This window comes from Mus musculus, chromosome 8 (assembly GCF_000001635.26).
Source record: "Mus musculus strain C57BL/6J chromosome 8, GRCm38.p6 C57BL/6J".
NCBI classification, from domain to species: Eukaryota; Metazoa; Chordata; class Mammalia; order Rodentia; family Muridae; genus Mus; species Mus musculus.
In genome coordinates this window covers 104891186-104904012 of record NC_000074.6, presented here as the reverse complement: position 1 = coordinate 104904012, position 12827 = coordinate 104891186, and the positions used below count along the sequence as shown (strand labels likewise).

Genomic DNA, 12827 nt, shown 5'->3' with positions numbered 1-12827 from the left:
ACTGTTATTTATCCTGCCTGCCCAGTTGAAGACAAAGGTTCAATCTTTGACAAAGAGAGCTAGCCCTTATCCCACAGCACAAATGCTGGTAAACACATTTCTTATAGACACACGTGTTATGATACATACATGTCCACACATGTACATAGCGTATATATTATTGAAATGCAATGTATGCATATAGGTGGTTAGCCCTTTAGCTTCTGAGTTCACAAAACCTTCCAGGGGCAGTCTTTCAAGAAGCTGAACCACAGACATCTGTTTCAGAACTGAACCAGCTGGCAGCTTATGTACATTTTTCTGGCAGCTGGTTTGGGGCTTATCAGATGTGTTAGAAGTCATTTGTATTTGTGAGAAAGCTTGGTAGTTGGTAAAAAAAAATAGTCATGGAAATTTGACACTCAACCAGCTCTGATGTAGACAATTGCCCCAAAGCTTTTAAAGAGGGCACAGAAGATCAGGTTTTGTGTTTTACATATGTCAGATAAGTTCTCTACCATTGAGCTGAATTCCCAGATCTTTGAGATTTTTTTTCTCTTCAGTAATTTCATAAATGAAAACAATGTGTCATATGCATGCCTACCTATGCCCCATCACTTCCAAAACCACCCACCCACCACCACTTTGTTTTACATTATTTCTAGTTGTTCTGTTCCTCCTTCTCTTTTTCCTTCTCCTCTTCCCCTTCTTTAATAACCCACTGAGTCAAATTAGATTTGTATAATTTTTTGTGTATCCCTGGCTGTCTTGAAATTCCCTCTGTAGACAAGGTTGGCCAGGGACTCAGAGATCCACCTTCTTCTGCCTTCAGAGTGCTGGATTAAGGGGGTGCAACAACACCCCTAACATTCATTTTTTTAAACTTTCTATGTGGAGACAGACCACAACTAAAATTTCCAGTTTTTCCAGAAGCTTGCTGTATAGCTCGGGCAAGTCTTAACTTGTGATCCCTGGCCTCAGCTCTCTGAGCAACTAAGATTTCAAGTCCTATGTCATCTGAGCTGGTTTCTTTTACTTTTTATGGTGCCCAGGGCTTTGTACATGCAGGGCAAGCTGTCTACCACTGCTATGTCCCTAACTTTACAACTTCTTAAAGTGTTTAATGAGTATGTCTCATGACATAGCAATTCTGCTTTAGATTTTAAAGCCAACAATAGAATACACGAGGCCACATAAAATCATGTGATAATTTCCATACAGTTTATTAAAATCCAAACAAAGGATGGGTGCCCCTATAATCCTATAAGTCAACCTGTTATCCACCCACCGAAGAAGCCAAGGCAGCAAGATCATGTGTTTGGGTCCCTCCTGGGCTACATAGAAACCGCATCTCTCTCCTCCCCTCCCCCAAAAGAGGTAATAAACAAGGGCAACAGTTGTGCATAGTCTGGTGAGTGGATAGACTGTGTTGTGTGCACACATGGATGTCATTCCACAATAAAAGGAAACAAACACATTATGTGAAGTGACTTAACCAGTCACAAAATCTTTTATTTCTATTAGATAAGAGACAAGTTCTAATATAGTAAGCTAAAGCAATGTCATGTTTACTCTGAAGCACTGTTAAAGGTGGTTAATGGCATCCAAAGGACCCAAGGGAAGCCCTGTGGGGAACAAGGGAGCATTTCTAAATCTGATTTGGCGGCAGGGGCACGCCTTGAGAATTTTCTCAGACTTACTAAACCAGGTCCCTAAAAAAGATCAATTCAGTTTCATCTAAAGAACCCACAGTAGGCTGAAAGTTTGTGGGTGGATCCATTGCCCAACATGCACAAGCCCTGAGATGAATCCCTAGCATCATAGAAACAATCGACATCCGAGCTATTACAAATGAGATAATTATTAAAAGTCTCAAACATAATTGACACCCAGTTTAGTGTGTCTGTATAGATCTGATGAGAACAGGCATGCTGGCAGTGGCAACTTCAATGTTGTACATATAGAATGGAAGCATGCATAGTAGTCAGCCTCACTGATAGGAAGGTCTTCCCTGCCCCAGTTCAAGTCAGCAGGGACTTGATATTATCCTCACAATGATTTTGTTTATGCATTCTACCAGGAGAGGGCACAAGAAGTAATCCTTGAGACTCATTTTCCAGAGAACTGTTTCTCACCACACAGCAAATCTGTGTGCATCTTGACCACGAATTTCCCAATCTGTAAGACGGTACATTTGTTACTATTGTTGTAAGTTACTGAAGTTATGATCTTTGTTTTGCTTCAGAGATGTGGGTCTTGTCATCATGTCCCAGGCTTATGGAATCCTTTCATATCAGCCCTCAAACATTCGAGGCCACTGATGGCACAAGTGCAATTTGTAGTTTATGATCTTTTGGGAACAGCATTTTGAAGGCAACAGGGCTTAGAGAAATCAGGTTTCCTATCATCAGTTATAAATATGAGAATACATAAACTTGCAAAGAGAAGATACAGAATTTTGATGTAACAAATCTTCTGTAGTCTACAGTCCCTGAAGCATCTGTTTCATTTTAAGAGGGTCTGGGACTTGGAGAAGAGGAAAGTAAGGATGGGGAGAAGTTAATGGAAGGAAGGAAGGAAGGAAGGAAGGAAGGAAGGAAGGACAAATGAAAGGAAAAAGGAAGGAAGGAAGGAAGGAAGAAAAAAAAGGGAAGAAAGAAGAAAGGAAGGAAAGAAGGAAAGAAAGAGCAAAGGAAGGAAAAAAGAAGGAGCCTAGTTTCAGTGAAGGGTTAAAGATGATCTGGGTACTTAGGGTTCACATATCCACACTATAATGGGAACTTTTATTGAGTCTAATAAAAAAAGTATGCCCAGAAGAATAAGCAGTAACATGGGGTGTGGTGGGAGATTCTCATACATGACTGAAAGTGAAATTATGGGGATTAGAAATAATTCTGAGAGGGTTGGAACAAAAAAATAGACTTTGAATCTCAGAATGCTTCCACCTGCCCTCACTCCCACACTCTGTTCCTTATACCAGACACTACAGCTCTGCATGGTTTTCCTGAGCCCTGTTTAGCTCCTGGATCTTCTGGGGCAGAGTCTTGGTCCAGAACTGTAACCTTCTGGCCTTCAGGGCTCGACCCACAGCAGGCTGGATGTCCAGCTCCAGATACTGCTCATCATGGTCCATCACAGGCCAGTAGGGTAGACCCTCGCTGTTGGGGTTCCTGTGGATATGCCACCCAGCAAAGAACAGTAAGGTTACACTCATCCAAAGCCCAATTCCATGTTTTGGATCAGGGCAGTGGAACAAGTAGGACACTGGCTAAGGGGTCTGATGTGACTTGTGTCCTGATAAGTGCATGCAAGTGTCACTCATGTGTTTCTGCTTCATTGGGGAGACTGCCTGACCTGCTTTGTGTTACCTCTAAGAGGTGAGATCTAAGGAACAGTAGCATAGCATTATAGCCCCACCAGCTTTGTCACTGTGAGATGACCAGTATCTGACACCTACAATGTATCAAAATTTATGTATAAATGTGTTACTATGTAGAAAAGACTCTGTCATGCAGTGGAGGATGCATGCATGCTAGAAGATCACCATCCAATAGGAAGCCCTAGGTAGAGACCCACACATGTGAGGTTGAAGGGTGTGTTCTCACCCATGTCGTGCAAAGTTGGCCCAGTACTTGATCATTCTCCTGCTCAGCAGCTTCTCCTCATCAGTGAAGTCAACTGGGGTCACAAAGAAGACAAAGTCAATGCCACCTCATGCAACTGTCAACTCATTCTTCACATGCGTTATCCGACCTACTGTCTGACCACAAACTGTAGACTTTGTTGCCTTTCTTCATTATCCAGTATATAAGATCCATGCAATTTCCTAATTCAATTCCTGCCCCCGATGTGATGTCATCTCCTCTATCACAGGCTAGACTGGGAAGGGTGCATATTCGAAGCTGGACATGGTTTTGAGGCCATGATATGGTACACATTTGAATTTCTCCCTCTCTATAACCTAGGTTTTTAAAAATGGACTGGAAAAGCAGGAGTCCCTGTGGGAAGTCATCTAGGACCTCATTATTTCAGGAAAAGAAATGAAGACTCACGTTTCATGCCCCAGAAGGAGGACCCAAAGACAAAAGGAATCTCATCAGCATGGTCAGCCTTCATGTGGGGTGGTCTGACATATTGAAGTAGCTGGGTGGATGTTGGAACTCATAGAAGTAGACAGGGGCATGGGAACCTGGAGGTGGGAAAAAGAGTGACTTAGTTGACTCTCTTTTTTTTTTTTTTTTGAGGGAAGGATATATTTATTTACTTATTTTTATTTTGGGGGGGGTTATTTTTTTTTCATTTTCCATTTTTTATTAGGTATTTAGCTCATTTACATTTCCAATGCTATACCAAAAGTCCCCCATAACCACCCACCCCCACTCCCCTACCCACCCACTCCCCCTTTTTGGCCCTGGTGTTCCCCTGTACTGGGGCATATAAAGTTTGCGTGTCCAATGGGCCTCTCTTTCCAGTGATGGCCGACTAGGCCATCTTTTGATACATATGCAGCTAGAGTCAAGAGCTCCAGGGTACTGGTTAGTTCATAATGTTGTTCCACCTATAGGGTTGCAGATCCCTTTAGCTCCTTGGGTATTTTCTCTACCTCCTCCATTGGGAGCCCTGTGATCCATCCATTAGCTGACTGTGAGCATCCACTTCGGTGTTTGCTAGGCCCCGGCATAGTCTCACAAGAGACAGCTACATCTGGGTCCTTTCGATAAAATCTTGCTAGTATATGCAATAGTGTCAGCGTTTGGATGCTGATTATGGGGTGGATCCCTGGATATGGCAGTCTCTACATGGTCCGTCCTTTCATCTCAGCTCCAAACTTTGTCTCTGTAATTCCTTCCAAGGGTGTTTTGCTCCCACTTCTAAGGAGGGGCATAGTGTCCACACTTCAGTCTTCATTTTTCTTGAGTTTCATGTGTTTAGGAAATTGTATCTTATATCTTGGGTATCCTAGGTTTTGGGCTAATATCCACTTATCAGTGAGTACATATTGTGTGAGTTCCTTTGTGAATGTGTTACCTCACTCAGGATGATGCCCTCCAGGTCCATCCATTTGGCTAGGAATTTCATAAATTCATTCTTTTTAATAGCTGAGTAGTACTCCATTGTGTAGATGTACCACATTTTCTGTATCCATTCCTCTGTTGAGGGGCATCTGGGTTCTTTCCAGCTTCTGGCTATTATAAATAAGGCTGCTATGAACATAGTGGAGCATGTGTCCTTCTTACCAGTTGGGGCATGTTCTGGATATATGCCTAGGAGAGGTATTGCTGGATCCTCCGGTAGTACTGTGTCCAATTTTCTGAGGAACCGCCAGACTGATTTCCAGAGTGGTTGTACAAGCTTGCAATCCCACCAACAATGGAGGAGTGTTCCTCTTTCTCCACATCCACGCCAGCATCTGCTGTCACCTGAATTTTTCATCTTAGTCATTCTGACTGGTGTGAGGTGGAATCTCAGGGTTGTTTTGATTTGCATTTCCCTGATGATTAAGGATGTTGAACATTTTTTCAAGTGCTTCTCTGCCATTCGGTATTCCTCAGGTGAGAATTCTTTGTTCAGTTCTGAGCCCCATTTTTTAATGGGGTTATTTGATTTTCTGAAGTCCACCTTCTTGAGTTCTTTATATTTGTTGGATATTAGTCCCCTATCTGATTTAGGATAGGTAAAGATCCTTTCCCAATCTGTTAGTGGTCTTTTTGTCTTATTGACGGTGTCTTTTGCCTTGCAGAAACTTTGGAGTTTCATTAGGTCCCATTTGTCAATTCTCGATCTTACAGCACAAGCCATTGCTGTTCTGTTCAGGAATTCTTCCCCTGTGCCCATATCTTCAAGGCTTTTCCCCACTTTCTCCTCTATAAGTTTCAGTGTCTCTGGTTTTATGTGAAGTTCTTTGATCCACTTAGATTTGACCTTAGTACAAGGAGATAAGTATGGATCGATTCCCATTCTTCTACATGATAACAACCAGTTGTGCCAGCACCAATTGTTGAAAATGCTGTCTTTCTTCCACTGGATGGTTTTAGCTCCCTTGTCGAAGATCAAGTGACCATAGGTGTGTGGGTTCATTTCTGGGTCTTCAATTCTATTCCATTGGTCTACTTGTCTGTCTCTATACCAGTACCATGCAGTTTTTATCACAATTGCTCTGTAGTAAAGCTTTAGGTCAGGCATGGTGATTCCACCAGAGGTTCTTTTATCCTTGAGAAGACATTTTGCTATCCTAGGTTTTTTGTTATTCCAGATGAATTTGCAAATTTCTCCTTCTAATTCGTTGAAGAATTGAGTTGGAATTTTGATGGGGATTGCATTGAATCTGTAGATTGCTTTTGGCAAGATAGCCATTTTCACAATGTTGATCCTGCCAATCCATGAGCATGGGAGATCTTTCCATCTTCTGAGATCTTCTTTAATTTCTTTCTTCAGAGACTTGAAGTTTTTATCATACAGATCTTTCACTTCCTTAGTTAGAGTCACACCGAGATATTTTATATTATTTGTGACTATTGAGAAGGGTGTTGTTTCCCTAATTTCATTCTCAGCCTGTTTATTCTTTGTGTAGAGAAAGGCCATTGACTTGTTCGAGTTAATTTTATATCCAGCTACTTCACCGAAGCTGTTTATCAGGTTTAGGAGTTCTCTGGTGGAATTGTTAGGGTCACTTATATATACTATCATATCATCTTCAAAAAGTGATATTTTGACTTCCTCTTTTCCAATTTGTATCCCCTTGATCTCCTTTTGTTGTTGAATTGCTCTGGCTAATACTTCAAGTACTATGTTGAAAAGGTAGGGAGAAAGTGGGCAGCCTTGTCTAGTCCCTGATTTTAGTGGGATTGCTTCCAGCTTCTCTCCATTTACTTTGATGTTGGCTCCTGGTTTGCTGTAGATTGCTTTTATCATGTTTAGGTATGGGCCTTGAATTCCTGATCATTCCAGAACTTTTATCATGAATGGGTGTTGGATCTTGTCAAATGCTTTTTCTGCATCTAACGAGATGATCATGTGGTTTTTGTCTTTGAGTTTGTTTATATAGTGGATTACATTGATGGATTTTCGTATATTAAACCATCCCTGCATCCCTGGAATAAAACCTACTTGGTCAGGATGGATGATTACTTTAATGTGTTCTTGGATTCGGTTAGCGAGAATTTTATTAAGGATTTTTGCATCGATATTCATAAGAGAAATTGATCTGAAGTTCTCTATCCTTGTTGGATCTTTCTGTGGTTTAGGTATCAGAGTAATAGTGGCTTCATAAAATGAGTTGGGTAGAGTACCTTCTACTTCTATCTTGTGAAAAAGTTTGTGCAGAACTGGAATTAGATCTTCTTTGAAGGTCTGATAGAACTCTGCACTAAACCCGTCTGGTCCCGGGCTTTTTTTGGCTGGGAGACTATTAATAACTGCTTCTATTTCTTTAGGGGATATGGGACTGTTTAGAAGGTCAACTTGATCCTGATTCAACTTTGGTACCTGGTATCTGTCCAGAAATTTGTCCATTTCGTCCAGGTTTTCCAGTTTTGTTGAATATAGCCTTTTGTAGAAGGATCTGATGGTGTTTTGGATTTCTTCAGGATCTGTTGTTATGTCTCCCTTTTCATTTCTGATTTTGTTAATTAGGATTTTGTCCCTGTGCCCTTTAGTGAGTCTAGCTAAGGGTTTATCTATCTTGTTGATTTTCTCAAAGAACCAACTCCTCGTTTGGTTAATTCTTTGAATAGTTCTTCTTGTTTCCACTTGGTTGATTTCACCCCTGAGTTTGATTATTTCCTGCCTTCTACTCCTCTTGGGTGAATTTGCTTCCTTTTTTTCTAGAGCTTTTAGATGTGTTGTCAAGCTGCTAGTATGTGCTCTCTCCCGTTTCTTCTTGGAGGCACTCAGAGCTATGAGTTTCCCTCTTAGAAATGCTTTCATTGTGTCCCAAAGGTTTGGGTACGTTGTGGCTTCATTTTCATTAAACTCTAAAAAGTCTTTAATTTCTTTCTTTATTCCTTCCTTGACCAAGGTATCATTGAGAAGAGTGTTGTTCAGTTTCCACGTGAATGTTGGCTTTCTGTTATTTATTTTGTTATTGAAGATCAGCCTTAGTCCATGGTGGTCTGATAGGATACATAGGACAATTTCAATATTTTTGAATCTGTTGAGGCCTGTTTTGTGACCTATTATGTGGTCAATTTTGGAGAAGGTACCATGAGGTGCTGAGAAGAAGGTATATCCTTTTGTTGTAGGATAAAATGTTCTGTAGATATCTGTTAAGTCCATTTGTTTCATCACTTCTGTTAGTTTCAGTGTGTCCCTGTTTAGTTTCTGTTTCCATGATCTGTCCATTGGTGAAAGTGGTTTGTTGAAGTCTCCCACTATTATTGTGTGAGGTGCAATGTGTGCTCTGAGCTTTACTAAAGTTTCTTTAATGAATGTGACTGCCCTTGTATTTGGAGCATAGATATTCAGAATTGAGAGTTCCTCTTGGAGGATTTTACCTTTGATGAGAATGAAGTGCCCCTCCATGTCTTTTTTGATGACTTTGGATGGGAAGTCAATCTTATCAGATATTAGGATGGCTACTCCAGCTTGTTTCTTCATACCATTTGCTTGGAAAATTGTTTTCCAGCCTTTCATTCTGAGGTAGTGTCTATCTTTTTCTCTGAGATGAGTTTCCTGTAAGCAGCAAAATGTTGGGTTTTGTTTGTGTAGCCAGTTTGTTAGTCTATGTCTTTTTATTGGGGAGTTGAGACCATTGATGTTAAGAGATATTAAGGAAAAGTAATTGTTGCTTCCTGTTATTTTTGTTGTTAAAGTTGGCATTCTGTTCTTGTGGCTGTCTTCTTTTAGGTTTGTTGAGGGATTACCTTCTTGTTTTTTCTAGGGTGTTGTTCCCATTCTTGTATTGGTTTTTTTCTGTTATTATCCTTTGAAGGGCTGGATTCGTGGAGAGATAATGTGTGAATTTGGTTTTGTCGTGGAATACTTTGGTTTCTCCATCTATGGTGATTGAGAGTTTGGCTGGGTATAGTAGCTTGGGCTGGAATTTGTGTTCTCTTAGTGTCTGTATAACATCTGTCCAGGCTCTTCTGGCTTTCATAGTCTCTGGTGAAAAATCTGGTGTAATTCTGATAGGCTTGCCTTTATATGTTACTTGACCTTTTTCCCTTACTGCTTTTAGTATTCTATCTTTATTTAGTGCATTTGTTGTTCTGATTATTATGTGTTGGGAGGAATTTCTTTTCTGGTCCAGTCTATTTGGAGTTCTGTAGGCTTCTTGTATGTTCATGGGCATCTCTTTCTTTAGATTTGGGAAGTTTTCTTCAATAGTTTTGTTGAAGATATTTGCTGGTCATTTGAGTTGAAAATCTTCATTCTCATCCACTCCTGTTATCCGTAGGTTTGGTCTTCCTATTGTGTCCTGGATTTCCTGGATATTTTTAGTTAGGATCTTTTTGCATTTTCCATTTTCTTTGATTGTTGTGCTGATGTTCTCTATAGAATCTTCTACACCTGAGATTCTCTCTTCCATCTCTTGTATTCTGTTGCTGATGCTCAAATCTATGGTTCCAGATTTCTTTCCTAGGGTTTCTATCTCCAGTGTTGCCTCACTTTGAGTTTTCTTTATTGTGTCTACTTCCCTTTGTAGGTCTAGTATGGTTTTGTTCATTTCCATCACCTGTTTGTATGTTTTTCCACTTTTTCTGTAAGGACTTCTACCTGTTTGATTGTGTTTTCCTGTTTTTCTTTAAGGACTTGTCACACTTTAGCAGTGTTCTCCTGTATTTCTTTAAGTGATTTATTAAAGTCCTTCTTGATGTCCTCTACCATCATCATGAGATATGCTTTTAAATCTAGGTCTAGGTTTTCGGGTGTCCTGGACTGGGCGAAGTGGGAGTGCTGGGTTCTGATGATGGTGAGTGGTCTTGGTTCCTGTTAGTAAGATTCCTACATTTACCTTTTGCCATCTGGTAATCTCTGGAGTTAGTAGTTATAGTTGACTCTGTTTAGAGATTGTTCTTCTGGTGATTCTGTTACTGTCTATCAGCAGACCTGGGAGACAGATTCTCTCCTCTGAGTTTCCGTGCTCAGAGCACTCTCTGATGGCAAGCTCTCTTACAGGGAAGGTGCGCAGATATCTTGTGTTTGGACCTCCTCCTGGCCGAAGAAGAAGGCCCAAAACAGGACCTTTCTCAGAAGCTGTGTTGCTTTGGCAGTTCCCAGAAGCTGTCAGCTTCTGTGGTGCACACTCTCACCTGTGCAGACTAAATTCCTAAGTTCTGCGGAGTCCCGGAACCAAGATGGTGACCGCTGCTGCTGAGGCTGAGGCCGCCACCCGAGCCAGGCGGACACCTGTCCTCTGGTCCTGACGGTGGCCGGCTGTCTGCGGCCCGCAAAGGGTGCTGCCTAAGCGGCTCTGTGCTTCCGCCTGTCCCAGAAGCTGTCCGGTTCTCTGGTGCACCCTCTCACCTGTTCAGACTAATTTCCTAAGTTCCGCGGAGTCCTGGAATCAACCTTAGTTGACTCTCATCTGAAGTTTTTCTGATAAATATTTGGTAACAAGGTAGCTTGATAAAACTTTACCAGAATCATAGAAGTTAAATGAGAGAGTGGGATTTAGGCTGAGCACAAGTCATGGAAAAGCCCTTGGCTAATCAGTGCCCATGGCCTTCCCAGTTGAGTGCTTTTGTTAAGTCAATAGAGTATCAGCAACCCATTTTCTTCTCTACCCAAATTTCACTCTCTTAAACTGGACATTAGGAGACCTAGACACTACCATACTCCACAGTGCTCACCATGACCCCCATCTCTGAGCTGCTCCCCTAAGCTTTGACACAGATATACTCACGTTGAAAATGTGTGACTTGGAGTGCAGGGATCACAAACATGAAATCTCCCATCATCTCTGTGAACTGTATTTGGAGGGTCTGGGCATCCTCAGTGTCCCCCATGTACTCTTCCATTAGCAGGTCACTACACTCAGGAGGCAGCATCTACACCAAGGAGAGCAGGGACAATGAGGTTAGGCATAATATAGATTCAGTAGGCAAGAAGAACATTTGCTATTTGGGAGAATTGGGTCTGGGATTACCTAGGGTATAGGTCTGAGGACCACACACAGAATCAGAGTATGTACTGATTGCATTAACAAAGATGCTGTCTGAGAAGGAAATTTGAGGGAACCCTCTATTTGGAGAGGACCAGAGGTATCTCACCATCTGTATTGCTGTATCCTTCAGAACAGTCTGCAGGTTCTCTCTGGTTATTCCATTTATTTTCTGAGCAAAGCCCATGATCTGGGATGCAGAACACAGTCTTAAGTGTAGGGTCTGATGTGGACTTGGATTAAAGATGTATTGAGTTTCTATTTCTTAGCATTCATATGCTCTCCAGGCTCCCAGAGGATTGAAACTGTGACTCACCATAGGAATGATCCAACCATACTCATCAGTGTTGACACCAATGATGCTGGAGACAGGGTGAAAATCCTCAGATGCCAATAACTCTTTGGGATGTCTGGGGAAGAACTCACCATCCACCACAGCGGGGATCATCTTGAAGACCTGTGAGGCATTAAGGTCAATGCTGAAGGTTAATGAAATAAATATCCTGATGTCTACTGAGTCACCTCCATCTTTTTCTCATTTCTCACTAGTTTCAGGGTGATCTCCTCACCCTGGGGGAGAATCTACACTTAGATTAGCCTATCTTGTATTCATTTTACACACAGAACTGAAAGAACACAAAGGCATAAAGATGAGGTATTTAGTTCAGAATCCCACATCATGTACACCAGGTTCTCCCAGACACACAATTCTCCCAACCTTGTTAATAGCCAGAATCTCTGCTTCACTCTTGCCTCTCAGACAGCGCACCAGGGCCTCTGAGTCCACGGCCTCACATCCAGAGAGCTTGGCCACCGTCTGCAAAGGGAATGAGGCAAGAAGGAGAGTTCTCAGTTCCAATTCGATGCTGTTGTGCCTATTTCCCACACTGTGTTTTGTGGATTGGAATAAATACATGTTGTTCCCATTGTGCAATTGATCAAAGGTGACAGTGGTCATTGGGACCCTTTCTACCTTCACACCTGGTCTTTTTGTTTAGGGTAGCTTTGTTTTCTCCACCTGTTTTTCTGTGTTTCTTGTATTGGGGAAAATGTAATTGTCTGAAAGTTTGTACTCATGTACAAACTTTTGTTAGAGAACGAAGTCTCGGTCTTTACTGTCTTCATTATTTAATAGGGTGACTTCTTGTTTTGTTGCTCCCTACACCAATGAGCCGGTCTGTGAACATCCAAGGAATCTCTTGTCTTTGCCTTCCATCTGACCAGAAGAACATGAGAATTAGAGGTAGATGCTACTGTTTCCAGCCCTTTGTGTGTTCTTGGGATTTGAACTTATGGCCTCAGGCTTCCACTCTAAGCACTTTTAAAAACCAGTGAATCAGCTCCCAAGCACATACACATTTATTTTTGCCAGTGATAGAAACTGCAAGGACCAGTTCGTGGACTTATAGCATGCTCATCCAGTATGAAATAGAAGTGAGTAGATGCTAACCCCTGAGATTCTCAGAAATTACTGATACAACCATTCTGGAAATCAATCTGGAGTTTCCTCAGAAAATTGGAAATAGATATACCCGAAGACCCAACTATACCACTTCTGGAAATATACCCAGAAGATGTCCCACCATGCAACAAGAGCACATGCTCCACCATGTTCATAGCAGTCTCATTGGTGATAGCCAGAAGCTAGAAACAACCTAGATGTCCCTCAATGAAAGAATGGATATTGAAAATGTGGTTCATTTATGCAATGGAATACTATTCAGCTATTTAAAATGAGGACATTATG

General features: G+C 41.5%; 1 pseudogene; it reads right to left on the bottom strand.

Annotated features, from left to right (window-relative positions):
• The window catches only part of Gm8798 (predicted gene 8798), a 14278-nt pseudogene continuing 4388 nt past the window's right edge, over window positions 2938–12827 (bottom strand).